The 20,868-nt window shown below is 46.3% G+C and overlaps 1 protein-coding gene across 1 annotated transcript in view; it reads right to left on the reverse strand.

The window, feature by feature from the left end:
• LOC147990901 (uncharacterized) overlaps window positions 1–20,868 on the reverse strand; it is a 40,321-nt gene that overhangs the window by 18,501 nt on the left and 952 nt on the right. The gene's annotated exons all lie outside the window — the stretch shown is intronic.

The raw sequence follows: 20,868 nt of genomic DNA on the forward strand, positions 1-20,868 counted from the left end.
GCTCCTATGGGTCATCATTATTTTAACCCCCCCCCCCCCGGGCCAGTGCTCCTCTGAGTGTTGGTCCAACCGAGCGATGTCCGGGGCTACCAGGGGCAACTCTGGGCTGGCCTACCTGATGTCTTGCTCATCCGGTGTGCCCTGAGAACGGGATATGTGCAGCTCCTCTCGAGATATCTCGGCACATCTGGGTGGTGTTGCTGGACTTGTTTTACCATTGTCGAGGATGTCTTGTAGAACCGGGATACCGAGCCTGATCGGAATGTCTCGGGAGGAGGTCTATTCCTTCGTTGACCGTGAGAGATTGTGATGGGCTAAGTTGGGACACCCCTGCAGGGATTTGAACTTTCGAAAGCCGTGCCCGCGGTTATGGGCAGATGGGAATTTGTTAATGTCCGGTTGTAGATAACTTGAACCTTAACTTAATTAAAATACATCAACCGCGTGTGTAACCGTGATGGTCTCTTCTCGGCGGAGTCCAGGAAGTGAACACGGTGTTGGAGTTATGCTTGACGTAGGTTGTTTTAGGATCACTTCTTGATCATAATCTTATCGATCGTGCTTTGCCTTCTCTTCTCGCTCTCATTTGCGTATGTTAGCCACCATATATGCTAGTCGCTTGCTGCAACTCCACCTCATACCTTTTACCTTACCCATAAGCTTAAATAGTCTTGATCGCGAGGGTGCGAGATTGCTGAGTCCCTGTGGCTCACAGATACTTCCAAAACCAGTTTGCAGGTGCCGATGAGACCGTGCAGTTGACGCAACCAAGCTCAGGAGGAGCTCGACGAAGATCTTGTCCTTTGTGATGTTTCGTTCTAGTTGGTCAGTAGTGGAGCCTAGTTGGGGTCGATCGGGGACCTTTGTCGCATTTGGGGTTCTTCTTTTATTTTGGTTCCGTAGTCGGACCTTGATTGTATCTGGATGATGTAATGCTTTATTCATGTAATTGTGTGAAGTGGCGGATGTAAGCCAACTATGTATCTCTTTCCCTTGTGTATTACATGGGTTGTGTGAAGATTACCTCACTTGCGACATTACTTTCAATGCGGTTATGCCTCTAAGTCGTGCTTCGACACATGGGAGATATAGCCGCATCGAGGGCGTTACAAGAACCAAGCACATCAAGAGACGCTTCAATTCCATCCGGGATCTAGTCCAGGTGGGCGACATAAGATTTGCAAGATACATACGGATCTGAATGTTGCAGACCCATTGACTAAGCCTCTTCCACGAGCAAAACATGATCAGCACCAAAGCTCCATGGGTGTTAGAATCATTACTGTGTAATCTAGATTATTGACTCTAGTGCAAGTGGGAGACTGAAGGAAATATGCCCTAGAGGCAATAATAAAGTTATTATTTATTTCCTTATTTCATGATAAATGTTTATTATTCATGCTAGAATTGTATTAACCGGAAACATAATACATGTGTGAATACATAGACAAACAGAGTGTCACTAGTATGCCTCTACTTGACTAGCTCGTTAATCAAAGATGGTTATGTTTCCTAACCATAGACAAAGAGTTGTTATTTGATTAACGGGATCACATCATTAGGAGAATTATGTGATTGACTTGACCCATTCCGTTAGCTTAGCACTCGATCGTTTAGTATGTTGCTATTGCTTTCTTCATGACTTATACATGTTCCTATGACTATGAGATTATGCAACTCCCGTTTACCGGAGGAACACTTTGTGTGCTACCAAACGTCACAACATAACTGGTTGATTATAAAGGAGCTCTAGAGGTGTCTCCAAAGGTACATGTTGGGTTGGCGTATTTTGAGATTAGGATTTGTCACTCCGATTGTCGGAGAGGTATCTCTGGGCCCTCTCGGTAATGCACATCACCTAAGCCTTGCAAGCAATGCAACTAAATGAGTTAGTTGCGAGATGATGTATTACGGAACGAGTAAAGAGACTTGCCGGTAACGAGATTGAACTAGGTATTGATATACCGATGATCGAATCTCGGGCAAGTAACATACCGATGACAAAGGGAACAATGTATGTTGTTATGCGGTCTGAACGATAAAGATCTTCATAGTATATGTGGGAGCCAATATGAGCATCCAGGTTCCGCTATTGGTTATTGACCGGAGACATGTCTCGGTCATGTCTACATTGTTCTCGAACCCGTAGGGTCCGCACGCTTAAGGTTTTGATGACAGTTATATTATGAGTTTATGAGTTTTGATGTACCAAAGTTGGTTCGGAGTCCCGGATATGATCGCGGACATAACGAGGAGTCTTGAAATGGTCGAGACATAAAGATTGATATATTGGACAGCTATATTCGGACACCGGAAGTGTTCCGAGGAAGTTTCGGATAAAACCGGAGTACCGGGGGGTTACCGGAACCCCCCGGGGGGTTAATGGGCCTCATGGGCCTAAAGTGGAGAAGAGGAGGGGCTGCCAGGGTAGGCCGCGTGCCCCCTCTCCCCCTAGTCCGAATTGGACAAGGAGGGAGGGGCGGCGCCCCCCCTTTCCTTCCTTTCCTCTCTCCCTTCCTTCCCCCTCTCCTACTTGGACAAGGAAAGGGAGGGGAGTCCTACTCCCGGTAGGAGTAGGACTCCTCCTGCGCGCCTCCTACTAGGGCCGGCCGCACCCCCCCCCTTGGCTCCTTTATATACGGAGGCAGGGGGCACCCCTAGACACACAAGTTGATCCACGTTATCGTTTTCTTAGCCGTGTGCGGTGCCCCCTTCCACCATAATCCTCGATAATATTGTAGTGGTGCTTAGGTGAAGCCCTGCGATGGTAGAACATCAAGATCGTCACCACGCCGTCATGCTGACGGAACTCTTCCCCGACACTTTGCTGGATCAGAGTCCGGGGATCGTCATCGAGCTGAACGTGTGCTAAAACTCGGAGGTGCCGTAGTTTCGGTGCTTGATCGGTCGGGCCGTGAAGACGTACGACTACATCAACCGCATTGTGCTAACGCTTCCGCTGTCGATCTACAAGGGTACGTAGATCACACTCTCCCCTCTCGTTGCTATGCATCACCATGATCTTGCGTGTGCATAGGAATTTTTTTGAAATTACTACGTTCCCCAACAGGTACTGATCCTGTAATGGGAGCAGCCCATTAATTAAATCTTTCCACACCCTGACTATATTTCCAACCCCAATATCAATTTTCCTGCCCATGATATATATTTCTTTTACCTTCAACAAGGCTTTCCAGCATGGTGAATCGGAAAACCTAGGAACAACTTCAGCAACAGATTTGTTGCGTAGGTACCTAGCATGGACGATGTCCTGCCATAGGCCGTTTCGAGTCTCTAGTTTCCACCACCATTTAACCATTAGGCTAATATTTTGGTTCTAGAGGTCTTTTACGCCTAGCCCCCTTTGTCTCTGGATCTACAGATTCTGCTCCACTTGACAAGGTAATATCTCTTTTTTGTTGTTGCACCCTTGCCAGAAGAACTTGCGTCTGTGTTTATCTAGTTTTTCAATTAAGGTTTTGTTCATGAGGCACATAGACATGTGGTATAGAGAAATCTGAGTAACTACATAGTCAAGCAAGGTGTGTCTACCTCCCATCTAGGAAGCATTGCCAATCCAGGCTTCAAACCTTTTCTATATTTACTAACAATGAACTCCCAATTAGAGGTTTTCAAATTAGTATAACTGACAGGCATGCCCAGGTATTTGAGTGGGAAATGGCCGACCTCATAGTTGAAGATCTCTGCATATTTTTTGACAACAGTTTCATCCCCACCTACAGTAAGAATCTCGCTCTTCTAAAAATTTACTTTCAGACCAGACATCATTTCGAACATGTACAACAACAACTTCAGGTTAACTGCCTTGTCTATGTCATCTTCTATGCAAATGATAGTATCATCTGCATATTGCAAAACCACCACTCCATCAGGAATAAGATCAGGGGCTAGACTCACAATCAGTTTATTTTTTCGGTGTTTTTGATCATTTTGGTAAGGCACTCAACAGCCAAGTTAAACAGGAAGGGGGAGTGGGGATCCCCCTGACGAACCTCTTTCTTACTCTGAAAATAAGGGCCAACACTGTTGTTAAGTTTAATACTAATTGTACCATTGTAAAAGATTTGTTTAATCCATCCACACCAAGTATCACTAAATACCCACATCTTGTGCATTCTAGGAGGAATTCCAATTAACCTTGTCATAGGCTTTTTCAAAATCCAACTTGAGGATGATCCCCACTTTTTTCTTAACATAAGTATAGTTAAGAATTTCATGGAGAGATAGAACTCCGTCCATAATATTCCTTCCCTTCAAAAAGGCATTCTGAGAAGAGCTAATGAGTTTGTCTGCGTAAATAGCGACTTTGCAGGCGAGAACTTTAGTAATCAACTTATATGGGCATCTAAGTAGGCATATATATAGGCCTAAATTACTGAATCTTCTCAGCTCCAGACACTTTTGGGAGCAAAGTGATGACTCCGTAATTAAGTCGTTGGACATCAAGTGTCCCTTGATGGAAATGCTTAACAGGGCCGTGGTATCTTCTTTGACAACATCCCAGCACGCTTGAAAAAATTCAACATGGAAATTATCTGGTCGAGGAGCACTGTTAGAAGCCATGTCAAATAACGCCTCCTTGAACTCCAGCTCCGTGAATTCACGGCAAAGGTCTAGGTTATCCCTCTCATTGAGTTTATCCTCGTCAGACCAGGTGTTGGGGTCAAGGTGAAATTGGTTACCATGGGCTGGACCAAACAACAATTTATAGAAGTCAGTGGCGTGGGCAATTAAATTGTCCGTGCCTTCAATCACTGTCTCTCCCACCCTAAGTGATTGGATTGTGTTTATGTGTTTATGCCCATTAGCAATTTTATGATAATAATGAGTGTTTAAATCCCCTTTGAGGAGCCAACGCTCGTGGGACTGTTGGAGACAAAAGATCTCCTCATTCACCAATGACTCATAGAGCTTGACACTGACATCAACTTTTCTACTATAGAGGTCAGGAGGTAACATGTCTTCCTCTTCCAGCTCTTCCAGCATAGAGAGTTCCATGCATAGTTCTTCTTTTCTTTATTTATCGTGGCCATACCTATCTGATCCCCACCCTTTGAAGTAAGTCTTAAATCTTTTTTCACCTTGATGTTCATGATATCTATAGGGTCTGGTGATGCAACTTTCCTGGCCCAAATTCTCCTAATATTAGGCAAGAAATTGTCATCTTTGATCTAGGACCAATTAAAGCGGAATTCACGAGGTTTTGGGGCTTCACGCCCTTCTTCCCCGGAAGAGAGCAACAGGGGGTTATGGTCAGGAATTTCCCAGACTAATTTCTTTACAGAAACAAGTGGGAACGTATCCTCCCAACTTTCAGACATGAGGATGCAATCTAGTTTTTCCAATGTGGGGTGAGCATGATTGTTGGTCCACGTGTATTTACCTCCGCTAATGTGGATTTCCCGAAGGGCTAGAGTATTGATAATGGAGTTAAACAGGTCAGTGGCTTTGTGGTTCACCATTTTTTATTCTTCTCTCCAGGATGTCTCAGGATGTTAAAATCCCCCCAACTATGTAGGGTATACTCATGGCACTACAGGAGGCAGCCAACTCAATCAGGAATTCTTCTTTGAATTCATCATGTGCCGATCCATATACCACTAGTAGGCCCCATTTGATTTTTTTTCTTTTTGTCAGGGACTATCATTTGAAGCACATATTTACCCCTAGTACCCGACACTACATCCAGGGTATCTCTCCTCGCACCACACAGTATGCCCCTAGATTTGCCCACAGGAGGCACCCAATTCCAATGAAAAATGTCAAAGGGCTCAATTCTCCTCAAGCATTTAGGTGTGAAATCTTTTTTTCATAGTTGCGTGCAGACCCAGGAAGTCCAGGGAATGGTCACTAATCATGTCTGAGAGGCAGGCGGCCATTTGTAATGACCTAAGACTGATGCTCCAGATGCCTTCCATGTTTTGAGTGTCAGTTGTGTTATTTATTTGTTTGTTGCATTTCATCATGCTATCATGAGCATTGCATCCGCATGTTTTCATAAAACTTGCATCCGTTCATAGTTGTCGCTTCTTCCTTGTCTTTGTTGACCTCCTCTCAGATCAACCGGACTGCTCTCTTCCCTCTCTTTTCTGAGCCCATCAAACCCCCTTGTCTCCACGGCCTTTCGTTAAACCCCTCGCGTGCCCCTCCGAAAACTGTCTCAAACCCGAACTGCTCAGTCGTGACCGTTGGGGCTGGTTCATCCCGAAACATCCCTAAAATATCTTCGGTTCTTTGTTGGGCTCTCCTAACCTATTTTTCTTGGACCGTATGATTGTGATCGGAGGGACCGAATAGCCCCTAAGCTAACCCATTCCTATAAATAGACCACTACCAGCCTAACCCAAAAATCTAGGACATTTGTCCCTCGCGCTGCCACCAACATCTCCCACCTTAGGATCCATCTCCACCCAATCCCACCATCGCCTCCATTTCCGTGCCAAACCAACCACAACTCGCAGCAGCGCTCGGCCTCCTCCTCGTGCCCGAACCTCCATGGTGTCGCCAACCCAAGCTCCGCCCCGCCCGATCCATGTCGTCGCCCCCGTCTTGAGCCCCGCCGACGTCCAGCCTCCCCGTGCTTGACCTCGACCACCTCTGCTTCACCTTCTCGCAGGAGATCGCGTCACTACATCTCCTTCACCTCATGCCCGAGTCATGCATCAGCCCTGGTAGCCGCCGTCCCCTGCCTGGGGTCTCCGCTGTCCCTGTGCACCTCCGCTTGCAGTTGCCGTTGACTCCAAGTCGGACGACTACCAAACAAGGAGTAGCGCCAAGTTCGATTGTTGAAGATTTCGTCAAGTACCCATGGTTTCTCCAAACACCACATCGCAAGCGCCAAGTACCACGGCAGCCCTCCAAGAGTTTGGATTCGACAAGCCTGACGACGCTCTTGTACAACTACGTTGCCGAGACCGAGACCTGCAAGACCACATAGACGCCCGAACGACTACCGCACCGAATCGCCAAGTCCCATGATACGCCAAGTACCTCCACCGATGGCCCAGAACATCGACTGACGTGTATGACTACCATGGCTCGAAGAACCATGGGTCACAAGCGCCGTGAATGACTACCGTCGCCAAGATTGTGAGTGTCTCAACGGTCGTCGTGTACCACTAGTTCCACTACCGTTGTGAGAACGACTACTTCCACTACGGCCCGTGTACCACTACTTCCTTAGACGAACTCGATCCACCCCGAATGCACCCTTGGGAGGTATAACCGCCGAGACGACATCCATGAATGAATGATTGTGATGTATGAGTTGCTCATGTTCGAATCATGTCCGAATTGTTTCATGCACATCCCTCGTTTGCCTTGCCATCATCATGTGGGAACCCGGTGACCGGCAGTACCCCACCATTCTTGCATGACTCGCTCACGCCACACTTTCTTTTGCACCGACATCTCGACGAGTTGTCGGATCATCAGAATGTTACCGTGGCACCATTTCCGTTGTCGTTGCCGTGGCACCCCTTTCGTTCCGCCATGGTGACCAAATGCTTCACAACATGCTCATGTCAACATTTTCTTAAAATTGCATAAAACTTGTATGTGTCATCCGCATCATGATAACAATATTTAAAATGTTTAAAATTGTTGTTTGCTTTAACAATTGCTAAAGGACATGTGGGGATTTGCCGGAATTGTTGTTTCTTGTTTCCGGCCTCACTTAAACTTGCCTAGATAGGTAGTTTATTTATGCCTCACCTCTTGCCATGTTTAAAAACATTTAATATAGATGTGTAGCTAAATGAGAGCGGACTAAATAATTTGAATGGGGTGTTTCACGAATATGCAACTCGTTGGATATAGAGCTCCACTTAACTTGTAGTATTGTTTGTTGCACTTTGCCATGCCATGCCTCCTTAAACTGGACAAGCATCATAATTGATTGTGCATCATGCCATGTTTATGTGATGGTTGTTTACCATATTGTTTGCTCTTTCCTGTTGTGCTTCTTCTCGATAGTTCCGGTTTCATTGCGATTGTGAGGATTCGTTCGACTACGTTGCTTCGCCTACTTCATGGATTCGGTCTTCTTCGTAGCGGGATTTCAGGTAAGATGACCGTCACCTTGGATCTCACTACTATCTTTGCTATGCTAGTTGTCTCGATGATATCGCTATGTTGCGCTACCTACCACTTGTTCATCAAGCTTCCCGAATTGCCATGACATCCTCTAACCTCTTTCACCATCCTAGCAAACCGTTGTTTGGCTATGTTACCGCTTTGCTCAGCCCCTCTTATAGCGTTTCTAGTTGCAGGTGCAGTTGTAGGCTGTTCCATGTTGGGACATAGATATCATGGGATATCACAATATCTCTTATTTAATTAATGCATCTATATACTTGGTAAAGGGTGGAAGGCTCGACCTTTTGCCTAGTGTTTTGTTCCACTCTTTCTGCCCTAGTTTCTGTCATACCGGTGTTATGTTCCTTGATTTTGCGTCCCTAACATGATGAGGATTTATGGGCCCCTCTTGATAGTTCGCTTTGAATAAAACTCTTCCAGCAAGGCCCAACTTTGGTTTTACCATTTGCCTAATAACAACTAAAACTTGCATAGGGACCGGCTAGCACCCGAGGTTTCTAAATCCACAACCGGGGCCAGAGCTCCTCATGAGTGCTGGTCCAAAGCAGAGTCATGTGCGGCTTCCCTCGGGGCAACTCAGGTCTCAGTTGCTATAAGATGCGCTCATCCGACTGTGTCCTGCGACGAGATATGTGTGGCTACTATCAGGGTGTCGGCACGTTGGGAGGTCTTGCTGGTTTTGTTTTACCATTGTCAAAATGTCTTGTGCACCGGGATTCCGAGTCTGATCGGAGGGTCCCGCGATGGAGGATTGTCTCCGCAGATCATGAGCTTGTCATGGGCTAAGTTGGGACACCCCTGCAGGGTTTGATCTTTCGAAAATCGTGCCCGCGGTTATGTGGCAGATGGGAGTTTTTAATATCCGGTTGTAGAGAACTTGACACCGGATTTGGATTAAAATACACCAACCGCATGTGTAACCGTGATTTTCTCTTTTTGATGGAGTTCGGGAAGTGAACAAGGTTGGGTAATGTTTGAACGTAAGTAGCTCAGGATCACTTCTTGATCATTACTAGTTGGCGACCGTTGCGTAGTCTTGTACTCGTAAGTTAGTCACCTTATTATGCTTAGTCTCTTGCTGCAACCTCACCACTTATCCATTCCATACCCATTAAGCTTTGCTTGTCTTGATACCCATGGTAATGGGATTGCTGAGTCCCCGTGGCTCATAGTTTACTACAACAACAACTGCAGGTACAGGTAATGTGATGGTCTGACGCGAGTGCGATGCTTGATTGTTTGGAGTTCTTCTGCTTCTTCTTCTTTGATCAAGGGATAGGTTCCGTGTCGGGGAGCCTGGGATTAGCAGGGTGGATGTCGTTCTTCTTTTTCGTTTGATTTCATCTGTAGTCTGATCCTGCTCTTCTGTATGATGATTGCTATGTATTGATGAACTATTGTATTCATGTTGTAGCTCGTGGCAAGTGTAAGCCTTTATCTTGTATTCTCATCTATTCAGTACATGGTATGTTGTAATGATATCCACCTTTCTATGCGCCCAAAATGCGGTTGTGCCCCAATCATGAGTTCATCACGTGATTGGGATAGAATCGCATCTTGGGCACTACAAGTTGGTATCAGAGCCTTACCGACCTTAGGAGCCCCTTGATTGATTGAATCGCTGCCGTTGTTGAGTCTAGAAAAAACTATTTTGAGTCGAGTTATATCAGAGAGTAGGAATTATTTTTACTTCTCATCCCCTTCATCGCTATAGTGAGGACTCCTGACGTAGATGTTTTTACTTCACTCTCCTCTTTTTCACTCAATTTTTCTAGGATCACGCGGGTATTGTTGGATCGTTGCAATATTATTGTGACGGGGATTCTATCTTGGTGCCTCCTGACATTTAGGGGTTGTGGCAATGTCCCGGGGATTTGAGCTCCAAGGTGCTTTCGTCACAGTGCTTATCATTTTAGTTCTAGAATACCAGAGGACGTCGACATCGAAAACGCTTCTATACTCTTTGTGGTGAGTGTAGTTCGACGACACCCAGTACTGGGGAGAGCAATTAGATGTATTGCCACAGCTAGTATATTGGATGTTTTCGAAGGTCTGAGGTACATGATTTCCAAGGTTTTCTTGGTTATGTGCTGACGGATGGATACAGTTGGAGTGTAGGATTTGTTAGTTGTGTGAGATATTTGTGCCTCCCTATATCCCCAACACCAGATTGCATAACCAAAAAGTTTTGGGAGTTCTTAGGTGGGAATTCAAGTACTTACCCAGGATTTCTTTTTGACAGATGTATGATTTGAGATTGGGGTCCAACGTCTAGTGGTTCGTTTTTCATGGTCGATTTACACTGGTCGCGAAGCGTCTTAAAGAATCCTTGGCTATGCCGATTCGGGGACGTCTTTTTTGTCATTCGTGACGTCCGTTGTACGTCATGCCCGTGGGGCCTCATCGCGAACACTTTGGGCGAAATCTCTATCATATGTTTGTTTCTGGCTTATTTCCACAAGCCAAATCCTTTGTTTTTATTTTTGAGTAGTGGTATTCGAGTTGCTTCAAAGTCAAATGTTGATTCCATGCCTCTTTCTAAGAGGCATTCTCATATTTCTATGGGATTACTAATCCTTCTTGATCACTGAGACTATCATGTCAATTCTTCCCAACCGGTGCACTTCTCTTCAAGTTAATCCGATCCTTTCAATATTTTCTAGATCAATTCTCAGTTCTTCGCAACGGTGTTTGCTTCATCCGTCCCAAATTGTCTTTATTTTCCCACCATCCCACCCTTTTTCTTCAAGGACTCAGATTTCGCAATCAAGTATCCATTTTATTCATGTGAAAGTTTCTTCATTCTTTCCTTCAATGTTCTTATCTGGTGATTATCATGAAGATGGTCAGGAGTTTCAAGTTCGTCATTCTTCATTCTCATACTATTTTCCGGTGGATTCAATTCAAGCTTTCGATGTTGATCATATCCCTTTCCTCCTTTGAAATGCTTTCGCATGCCAGTGGACCTCTTAATCATTCACTTCTCGCTATTCCTTTGTTCCGGAGTGTTGAACATATCTCCAAAGATTTGCGTTTCCATTAATAATCCGCTCAAGCTATTTGGAGATTACGATCTCATTCAATCCATTTAATTCAACCGGTGCAATCTCTCTTCAAAATTCATTCAAAGGTGTGTTGTTTTGAGTGGGCCCTAACCCACAGGTCATTTCCCAGCATCTTACCTGACTCTTCTAATTTATCTGGAGCGATTCTCAAATTCTTTCAAAGTTTGACGTAAGAATGAATTCTCATCAGTCAAATGTCTTCTCTGGGTTTCCCTTCAATTCCTTCTAGTTTGATCCCAATCTTCATCTTATCTTCATTTTGGAGTGTCTCAAACAATTTTGGTGGTTCTCGTCGTTATTTTCAGCATTTAAAGACTGAAGGAGCATTTATCCTGAATCTTGGCCCAGTTTCTTGAAGATTCATGGTTATAACTTCATGTCATGCTCATAATTATTTCTGATTGTGAGAATTCTATGCATACCCATCCGAAGCATTTCAGGAGTTGCTTTCCTTTCTTGATCATCCGAAGGCTATCATTTCTGAATATTACTCATTCTCAGCTTTTAGCTCTCGTTCTCCCAATCTTACAGGTGCATTGCTCAAGTATTCTCTACTCAGCTTGTCATCTCTTCATTCTCTTGTATCTAAATTCACTCAAGTATCTTCGTTCATTCTCTAATTCTTCCCGGTGTTTCGTTCTCTTTTCCTCAATCATATTCAATTCTTTCCGTGGTTCATTTAACATTCCTATTCCTTTGTTATCATATCGATTCATTCGATCTTTCCAAAATCCTACTAGTGGATCGTTGAAGACCTTCCTCAAGTTTGCGCTAAATCAATCTTTTTTCAATGAGAATAAGTAGTATGCCAAATCCGTTGCTTGTCATCAATTTAAATTGATGAAGGATACGCATAACACAATTCTTGTTCTTGTTCATCCAAGTGTTTAATTCCTTCTTCCAAAGTTCATTTGTGATATCTATTTGTCGGTGCTAAGTTGTTCATCTTTTGTTTTTGGAGTCCAAGCTATCTGTGTTAACTCGCCGCGAGGTTCCATCTAAATCATTGCAATGCTTCAATTCTTGTTCTTTTCAACCTTTAGTTCCTTCCTACCATTTCTTTTCTTACCGGAGTTCTCACAAAGGCTCAACATGGTGGTTCGTCAAGGATTCCTTTCATTCTTCAATTGTTCTTCAAGATTTCTCTCGGAGTTAAGAACCTCCAAGCTATACCCTAAAATAAACATGGTGTTCAACACATGTTTTGTTTTGAGGAGTTCAACCATTCTTGATCTTGCATTCCAAAGTGCAATTCTTTCTACCTGATCTCTTGAGATGGTGTTATGTCATCCTTGGCAATTTCTCCTCGTGTTTCATGATTCACAAGTTGTCAGGAATGAGATATTTAAATCCATCATTTTCTCTTCGTTCAAGAGATCTTTTCAACCAATCAATCTCTTCCTTGGAGTTATCTTCGGTTATATTTCACCTACAGCCTTCCCTAAGGAATGTTGCTATTGTGGCGCTTATCTATGATCCAAGTTTTATCCTTAATTGTCACCTCGGTGGAAGGATCTTTCTATATTTTTTGGCTCTCAATCAAATCAATTGATTCCGTTAGTGGTAGAATTTCACCTCAAGTTTTGAGATGTTTTCCACAAGCCCACAACAAACTTATTCTTCCGTTGTTGATTTTCTTTACAACAACTCCGTTCAATACTTCTTTTAAGGATGCTCTCTCAAATTCATTTGAGTGTGACGCCCCCGATTCAATCGTACACTAATCATACACGCAAACGTGTACGATCAAGATCAGGGACTCACGGGAAGATATCACAACACAACTCTACAAATAAAATAAGTCATACAAGCATCATATTACAAGCCATGGGCCTCGAGGGCTCGAATACAAGAGCTCGATCATAGACGAGTCAGCGGAAGCAACAATATCTGAGTACAAACATAAGTTAAACAAGTTTGCCTTAGGGAGGCTAGCACAAACTGGGATACAGATTGAAAGAGGCGCAGGCCTCCTGCCTGGGATCCTCCTAAACTACTCCTGGTCGTCGTCAGCGGGCTGCACGTAGTAGTAGTAGGCACCTCCCGAGTAGTAGTAGTAGTCATCGTCGACGGTGGCATCTGGATCCTAGGCTCCAACGTCTGGTCGCAGCAATCGAGTATAGAAAGGGGGAAAAGAGGGAGCAAAGCAACCGTGAGTACTCATCCAAAGTACTCGCAAGCAAGGAGCTACACTACATATGTATGCATTGGTATCAAATGGAATAAGGGTATTGTATGTGGACTGAACTGCAGAAAGCCAGAATAAGAGGGGATAGCTAGTCCTATCGAAGACTACGCTTCTGGCCACCTCCATCTTGTAGCAGAAGAGGAGAGTAGATGGTAAGTTCACCAAGTACCATCGCATAGCATAATCCTAACCGATGATCCTCCCCTCATCGCCCTGTGAGAGAGCGACCACCGGTTGTATCTGGCACTTGGAAGGGTGTGTTTTATTAAGTATCTGGTTCTAGTTGTCATAAGGTCAAGGTACAACTCCAAGTCGTCCTGTTACCGAAGATCACGGCTATTCGAATAGATTAACTTCCCTGCAGGGGTGCACCACATAACCCAACACGCTCGATCCCATTTGGCCGGACACACTTTCCTGGGTCATGCCTGGCCTCGGAAGATCAACACGTCGCAGCCCTATCTAGGCACAACAGAGAGGTCAGCACGCCGGTCTAAATCCTATGGCGCAGGGGTCTGGGCTCATCGCCCTTTGCACACCTGCACATTGCGAACGCGGCCGAAAGCAGACCTAGCCTAGCAGGCGTTCCAGTCCAATCCGGCGCGCGCCGCTCAGTCGCTGACGTCACGAAGGCTTCGGCTGATACCACGACATCGAGTGCCCATAACTGTCCCCGCGTAGATGGTTAGTCCGTATAGGCCAGTAGCCAGACTCAGATCAAATACCAAGATCTCATTAAGCGTGTTAAGTATCCGTGAACGCCGACCAGGGCCAGGCCCACCTCTCTCCTAGGTGGTCTCAACCTGCCCTGTCGCTTCGCCACAAAGATCCACACAGAGGGCCGTCGGGAAAGTATGTCCTTCCAGCCCCCAATTCGTGAATCAACCCACAGGTACTCCTACAGCCAACCCGACTTTAGTCATCACATGTATCATGTATAAAGTATATAGTATATACCCGTGATCACCTCCCGAGTGATCACGGCCCGATAGTATAGCATAGCAGACGGACAAGAATGTAGGGCCACTGATGATAAACTAGCATCCTATACTAAGCATTAGGATTGCAGGTAAAGGTAGCAACAGTAGTAGAAAGGACAGGCTATGCATCAGGATAGGATTAAAGGAAAGCAGTAACATGCTACACTACTCTAATGCAAGCAGTATAGAGAAGAGTAGGCGATATCTGGTGATCAAAGGGGGGCTTGCCTGGTTGCTCTGGCAAGAGAGAGGGGTCGTCAACACCGTAGTCGTACTGGGTAGCAGCGGCGTCGGTCTCGGTGTCTAGCGAGAGAAGAGGGGGAAGAAACAATAAATAATGCAAACAAATGCATGACGATGCATGACATGACAAAGCGTGATGCTAGGTGTGCCCTACCACGGGACGAGGTGGTACCGGTCAAGGGGGAAAACATCCGGGAAAGTATTCCCGGTGTTTCGTGTTTTCAGACAGATGAACCGGAGGGGGAAAGTTGCGTGTTTGCTATGCTCGGGATGCGTGGCAAACGAACGGGCTACGTATCTGGATTCGTCTCGTCGTTCTGAGCAACTTTCATGTTGAAAATATTTTAATCCGAGTTACGGATTAAAAGATATGATTTTCTAAAGATTTTATTAATTTCTGGAATTTAATTAATTATTTAATTTAATTTCGGAAATGGATTTATGACATCAGCATGATGTCATGCTGACGTTAGCAGTTAACAGGGTTGACTGGTCAACCTGACCAGTGGGTCCCACTGGTCAGTGACACATTATAATTAAACATTTTAATTACCCTAATTAGTATTAATTAGGGGGTGGGCCCCACTGTCATTGACTACTTAATTAACTAATTAACGGATTAGGTTAATTAGGTAACTAATGTGTAATTAGTTTAATTATTTATTTAGTTTAATTAATAAAAATTAATTAAGTTAATTATTTCTGTAATTAAATAATTAATTATATTTATTATTATTATTTATATATTTTTAAAAAAATTTATAAACGTTCTGGGGGCTTGAGGCCCCACTTGTCATAGGGCCAGCGGGCTAACAGGGTTAACGGGCGCGGGGTGCGGGGCACAGCCCGAGCGGTTCAGGCGCTCCGGGCATTCGCCCGTTCGGGCGCCAGTGAATGGCGTCGGGACGCCGGCGACTGCGGCAAGCACAACAGCGAGCGGGGCGACTGGCCGGCAGCGGCGACTAAGGCCAGGTGAGGGGAGCAGGGGCGTGCGGTGGGGCATGGGCGCACGCCGGCGAGCCGGGGCGCGGCCAACCACGGATGCGGGCGGCGTGGCGAGGCAACGGCGGGGCAACGGCTGCAGGGACGAGCGGAAAGAGGCACGTCGGAGGCAGGCGAAGGTTGCTGCGGTGGCCGCGGGCGGTCCCGAGTGGAGGCGCCGAGCGGGGCGAGGCTGGGCTGCAGGGGGAGAGGCCGGAGGCAGGTTCGACAGCTCCAGGCAGCAAGCAGCAGCGCGAGCGGAGGAATAGGGGAGCGGGCGCGCCGGTCGCGGCGACGGCGAGCGCGAGCGAGTAGTGGCTCGCGATGCGTGCGGGCGTGCGTGCGGGCGCGCTGGGGCGAGCACAGAGGGTCGCGGGGCAGCGCGTGAGCGGCAGGGGCGGTGAGCGGGGCGGGCACGAAGAGCACGGCCATCAGGCGCGCGCCGGTGCGCGGCGGGGCGCAAGGAAGAGAAGGAGGGGGATCACGGGGGAACGTAGGGCACGGGCAGCGGGGGGTCGTGGTGGGGGGACGGGGACGTCAGCGAAGAGGAAGCAGGCCGGCGGGGGGGATCCAGCGAGGTCCTCAGGCGGCGGCGGGTGCGTCTGATCCGGGCGGCGGGGTCACAGCCGTTCGGGCCCCGATCCAGATCGGATCAGGGGAGGGGGGGGCGCGTCGTGGGGGGGAAGTGGTGGACGGTGGTTAGGGTTACGGGGGGGAGAGGGGATAAGGGAGTGTGGGGGTAGGCCGGCCTGGTGGGTCGTGGCCCAGTTGGGCCGGTGGCCTGCTGGGCCGGAGCCCCGGGGGGGTTTCTTTTCCTTTTTTTGTTTTTTTCTATTTTGTATTTTCTTTCTTTTATTTATTTTCTCTTCTGTTTTATTTCATTTTGAAGTATTTAGGCATTTTTCTAAAAATGTGTTTACTTCACCATAATTACCAGTGCAATATTTGGCACTGACCGAACATTTTTGTTTCAACTTTTTAAAAACTTTTGTTGTTTCCCATTTTTCTGAATTGATTTTTGAATCGGTTGATCTAACGAAAGTTTAGCAACAGTAATCACAGATGACATGGCTTCATTAAGAGAGTTTACTGTAGCCTAATTACCCGGGCGTTACATTGAGGTAGAACATGTTGTTTTGTTCTCCGTTCTTTTCATTCCATTCTTTCATTTCTACTGGAGGCATTGTGATGTTGCTCTCTTCAACCCTTCATCTCATTTTGTGAATATCATGTTCTTTTGCTTGTCTATCCATTGAGCAGGAGTGTTTTGTCCTCTGTTCAAGTTCTTTTAATCTTATCAAGTCTTGCCTCTCATTTCAACCGGAGTGGTGCACAAATTCTTTCGAATCCATTGCTTCTCTTTTCTACCGGAGTGTTTTCAAGCCTACCTTGTCCCTTGAGCTCTTGGTTCTCGTTTTATTGTTTGTTCCTCTTGCCTAACGGAGTGTTTTCAATCACATTCATCTCCGTTGGATCCTTTTTTTCAAGTTGTTCAACCTCTAAGGTTCTTTGGTTTCACTCTTTTGTCAAGAAGCAACTTTGTTTTACCTCTTCAGTTTGCCTCCGGTGCCATCCTTAGATCTCGGGACGAGATCTCTTGTAAGTGGAGGAGAGTTGTAACGACCCGAGACCGACGCTCTAGATGCCTTCCATGTTTTGCGTGTCAGTTGTGTTATTTATTTGTTTGTTGCATTTCATCACGTCATCATGAGCATTACATCTGCATGTTTTCATAAAACTTGCATCCGTTCATAGTTGTCGCTTCTCCCTTGTATCTGTTGACCTCCTCTCAGATCAAGCATACCGCTCTCTTCTCTCTCTTTTCTGAGCCCATCAAACCCCCTTGTCTCCACGGCCTCTCGTCAAACCCCTCGCGTGCCCCTCCGAAAACTGTCCCAAACCCGAACCGCTTAGTCGTGACCGTTGGGGCTGGTTCATTCCCAAACATCCCTAAAATATCTTCCGTTCTTTGTTGGACTCTCCTAACCTATTTATCTTGGACCGTCCGATTAATATCGGAGGGACCAAATAGCCCCTAAGCTAACCCCTTCCTATATAGAGACCACCTACCTGCCTAACCCTAAAATCTAGTGCATTTGTCCCTCGCGCCACCGCCTGCATCTCCCACCTCGGGATCCATCTCCACCCAATCCCACCATCGCCTCCACTTCCGTGCCAAACCAACCACAGCTCACAGCAGCGCTCGACCTCCTCCCCGTGCCCGAACCTCCATGGCGCCGCCGCCCCAAGCTCTGCCCCGCCGGATCCACGTCATCGCCCCCGTCTCGAGCCCGCCCAGCATCTAGCCTCCCCGGGCTCGACCTCGACCTCCTCTGCTTCACCTTCTCGCCGGAGATCGCATCGCTACGTCTCCTTCACCTCCTGCCCGAGTCCCTGCATCAACCCCGATAACCGCCGTCCCCTGCCGGTGGTCTCCGCTGTCCTCGTGCACCTCCGCTTGTTCTTGCCGTTAACGCCAAGTCGGACGACTACCGAACATGGAGTAGCGCCAAGTTCGCTCATTGAATATTTCGTCAAGTACCCCTGGTTTCGCCAAACACCACATCGCAAGCCCCAAGTACCACGGCGGCCCTCCAAGAGTTTGGATTCGACAAGTCCGATGACGCTCTTGTACAACAATGTTGCCGAGACCGAGACCAGCAATACCACATAGATGCCCGAACGACTACCGCACTGTATTGCCAAGTCCCGTGATATGCCAAGTACATCCACCGACGGCCCTGAACATCGATGGACGTGTACGACTACCATTGCTCGAAGAACGGGTCACAAGCGCCGTGAAGGACTACCATCGCCAAGATTGTGAGTACCTCAGCGGTCGTCGTGTACCACTACTTCCACTACTGTCGTGGGAACGACTACTTCCACTACATCCCGTGCACCACTACTTCCTTCGACGAACTCAATCGACCCCGAATGCACCTTGGGATGTATAACTGCCGAGACGACGTCTGTGAATGAATGATTGTGATGTATGAGTTGCTCATGTTCGAATCATGTCCGAATTGTTTCATGCACATCCCTCGTTCGCCTTGCCATCATCACATGGGAACCCAGTAACCGGGAGCACCCCACCATCCTTGCATGACTCGCTCATGTCACACTTTCTTTTGCACCGACATCTCGACGAGTTGTCGGATCATCAGAATGTTGCCGTGGCAGCATTTCCATTGTCGTTGCCGTGGCACCCCTTTCGTTCCGCCATGGTAACCAAATGCTTCACAACATGGTTATGTCAACATTTTCTTAAAATTGCATAAAACTTGTATATATCATCCGCATCATGATAACAAGATTTAAAATGTTTAAAATTGTTGTTTGCTTTAACAATTGCTAAATGACATGTCGGGATTTACCAGAATTGTTGTTTCCTGTTTCCGGCCTCACTTAAACTTGCCTAGATTGGTAGTTTATTTATGCCTCGCCTCTTGCCATGTTTAACAACATTTAATATAGATGAGTAGCTAAACGAGAGTGAACTAAATAATTTGAATGGGTTGTTTCTTCAATATGCAACTCGTTGGATATTGAGCTCCACTTAACTTTTAGTATCGTTTGTTGCACTTTTCCATGCCATGCCTCCTTAAACTGGACATGCATCATAGTTGACTGTGCATGATGCCATGTTTATGTGATGGTTGTTTACCATATTGTTTGCTGTTTCCAGTTGTGCTTCTTCTCGATAGTTCCGGTTTCCTTGCGATTGTGTGGATTCGTTCAACTATGTTGCTTCGTCTACTTCATGGATTCGGTCGTCTTCCTAGCGGGATTTCAGGCAAGATGACCGTCACCTTGGATCTCACTACTATCTTTGCTATGCTAGTTGTCTCGGTGCTATCTCTATGTCGCGCTACCTACCACTATTTTATCAAGCCTCCCAAATTGCCATGGTAGCCTCTAACCTTTTTCACCATCCTAGCAAACCGTTGTTTGGCTGTGTTACCGATTTGCTTAGCCCCTCTTATAGCATTTCTAGTTGCAGGTGCAGTTGCAGGTTGTTCCATGTTGGGACATGGATATCATGGGATATCACAATATCTCTTATTTAATTAATGCATCTATATACTTGTTAAAGGGTGGAAGGCTCGGCCTTTTGCCTGGTGTTTTGTTCCCCTCTTGCCACCCTAGTTTCTGTCATACCAGTGTTATGTTCCTTGATTTTGCGTCCCTAACACGATGAGGGTTTATGGACCCCTCTTGACAGTTCGCTTTGAATAAAACTCTTCCAGCAAGGCCCAAGTTTGGTTTTACCATTTGCTTAATAATAACTAAAACTTGCATAGGGACCGGCTAGCACCCGAGGTTTCTTAATCCACAACCCGGGCTAGTGCTTCTCATGAGTGCTCGTCCAAAACAGAGTCATGTGCGGCTTCCCCCGGGGCAACTCGGGTCTCAGTTGTTGTACAATGCGCTCTTCCGACCGTGGCCTGAGACGAGATACATGCAGCTACTATCAAGGTGTTGGCACATCGAGAGGTCTTGCTGGTTTTGTTTTACCATTGTCAAAATGTCTTGTGAACCGGGATTCTGAGTCTAATCGGAGGGTCCTGTGATGGAGGATTGTCTCTGCGGATCATGAGCTTGTCATGGGCTAAGTTGGGACACCCCTGCAGGGTTTGATCTTTCAGAAGTCGTGTCCACGGTTATGTGGCAGATGGGAGTTTTTAATATCCGGTTGTAGAGAACTTGACACTAGATTTGGATTAAAATACACCAACCGCGTGTGTAACCGTGATTTTCTCTTTTCGATGGAGTTCGGGAAGAGAACAAGGTTGGGTAATGTTTGAACATAAGTAGCTCAGGATCACTTCTTGATCATTACTAGTTGGCGACTGTTGCGTAGTCTTGTACTCGTAAGTTAGCCACCATATTATGCTTAGTCTCTTGCTGCAACCTCACCACTTATCCATTCCATACCCATTAAGCTTTGCTTGTCTTGATACCCATGGTAATGGGATTGTTGAGTCCTCGTGGCTCACAGTTTACTACAACAACAGCTGTAGGTACAGGTAATGTGATGGTCTGACGCGAGTGCGATGCTTGTTTGGAGTTCTTCTGCTTCTTCTTCTTCGATCAAGGGATAGATTCCGGGTCGGGGAGCCTGGGATTAGCAGGGTGGATGTTGTTCTTATTTTTCATTTTATTTCATCCGTAGTCAGATCCTTCTCTTCTGTATGATGATTGCTATGTATTGATGAACTATTGTATTCATGTTGTAGCTTGTGGCGAGTGTAAGGATTTATCTTGTATTCTCATCTATTCAGTACATGGT

Source organism: Triticum urartu, chromosome 1A, assembly GCF_056163025.1.
Source record: "Triticum urartu cultivar PI428250 chromosome 1A, HENAU_Tu73, whole genome shotgun sequence".
Classification (NCBI taxonomy): Eukaryota; Viridiplantae; Streptophyta; class Magnoliopsida; order Poales; family Poaceae; genus Triticum; species Triticum urartu.